Source organism: Propithecus coquereli, unplaced genomic scaffold, assembly GCF_000956105.1.
Source record: "Propithecus coquereli isolate 6110/MARCELLA unplaced genomic scaffold, Pcoq_1.0 Scaffold190, whole genome shotgun sequence".
NCBI lineage: Eukaryota > Metazoa > Chordata > Mammalia > Primates > Indriidae > Propithecus > Propithecus coquereli.
Window position 1 is genome coordinate 173,102 of NW_012143857.1, and position 2,228 is coordinate 175,329.

Here is a 2,228-nt window from a genome sequence, read left to right on the forward strand (position 1 = left end):
TAAGAAAAAAAAATTGTATTTTAATACAAAACCAGTCTTAGGTAAGTATTTATCAATTGTGAATGAAAGAATAGATTCAGGAAAAATAATTCATCAAGAGAGGAAAAAAATGTTATGGATCATTTTGTAATTTTTTTCCCTATGGCTTCACATAAAATCTGAGAAGCAATGACACCCAGGAAGTTGATTTGTACTCTATGAGTTTGTCCTTATAGCGTTACGTAACAGATAATGCTTAAAAAGTAGAAGAGTCTCTCATGTGAAAAGGCTTTCTTAAGTCTTCTTATCTGTTTCTTTTTTCCATTTTAAAGTACAGATATGCTACATTAACTCACAAGTGTGCTTTTATTTTCATTTGCTTCTAACTATATAGAGACACCTTATTTTTCAATTGGAATGGTGTGTTTATCTTCTCTTTAAGTTCTACTTACTCTTTTCTAAAACATTACCTTACTTAAACTGCATTGCCCCTGCTCGATTAAATTTTCAGTTAGGAGTAAAGTGCCATGATGTAGGACACAATTGTAAGCAGAGCCATACTTTCAAGTATGTAATTAATTAGGCCATCGAATGCATCCTTTATCTCTCCAAAACAACCTTATGCCAAGCACTGTTATGGAAATCATGAAAGGATTGGCCATTTGCAAAAATAGAAAAGTTACAGAAGGGAAAACAGTGGAGGAGTATGATCCATGTTTAAAAGCAATTTATATCTATTGCAAGCCCCAGAAATGATTTGTATCTGATTCATAGGTCCAAAATTTTTATTTAAAAAAAAATTACTTAAAAGAACTGCAAGTTCAATGCTGTAATCTTTAAATATATGAGTGATTATTTTGACTTATTCTTGATGGTAAGAAAAATCATCAAATAGACAACTCAGTATAAAACTCTTTCAATTACTCACTGAAAACTGATGAGTATCTGATGATAAAAGTGGTTATTACACAGGGACAATATTATGCAGTTTCTGGTTCAAAGGGAATGTATTATTAGGTAAATGATCGTAACATAACATGATAAGGACAATATTCATGCTATTCCTAAAAGCGTGAAAAGATGGGCATCAACATTGCCTGTTAGGAGGAATAAATCTTGGAGTGTTGATGAAATTGGTAAGGGTCTTGATTTATAAGTAAGATTTTAAAAGGTAAAAAATGAGAAGGCCAGTCTAGTCAGTACCATCCTCATCATGAATAATGGCATAGCTACACTAACAGGTGTAGGAAACACTGAGAATCCGTTGTTAATTTTTTGGTCAATTATAAATACTGCTGCTATAAAAATCTGTGTACAGATTTTTGTGTGAACATAAATTTTTAACTCATTTTGTAAATACCAAGGAGCACAATTGCTACATTGCATTGTAAAAGTATGTGTTGTTTTATAAGAAACTGCTAAACTGTCTTCCAAAGTAGCTGTACCATTTTAACATTGCCACCAGCAATGAATGACAGTTTCTGCAGCTCCACGTCCTTGCCAGCATTTGGTGTTGTCAGTATTCTGGATATTGGCCATTCTCATAGGTGTGAGGTGGTATGCCATTATTGTTTTAGTTTTCATTTCCCTGATGACATACGATGTGGAACATCTTTTCATATGCTTATTTTCCATCTGTATTTCTTCTTTGCTGAGGTGTCTGTTATGGTCTTTGGCTTGTTTTTTAATCAAATTGTTCTTAGTGTTGAATTCTAAGACTTCTTTATATATTTTTTAGGTTACAGTCCTTTACAAGATAGGTTATTTTCAAATATTTTCTCCCAATCTGTGATTTGTCTTTTTATTCACTTGACATTGTCTTTTATAGACAGAAGATTTTTTAATTTTAATAAAGTACAGACATCAATTATTTCTTTAATAAATTGTGCCTTTGGTATTATATGGAAAATGCAAGCCAACTCAAAGTCTCTAGATTTTCTCCTATGTTATTTCCTAGGACTTGAATAGTTTTACGTTTTAGATTTAGGTCTGCGATCCATTTTGAATTAATCTTTGTGAAGCTTGTCTAGATCTTTTTTTCTTTTTTGCCTGTGAAAGTCTTTTTGGAAGCAATCTAGATGTCCTTCAGTAGGTGAATGGATACACAAACTCTGATACATGCAGATAATGGAACATTATTCATCACTAAAAAGAAAGGTTCTATCAACCATGAAAAAACATGCAGGAAACTTAAATGCATATTGCTAAGTGAAAGAAGCCAATCTGAAAAAGTTAATATTGTATAATTC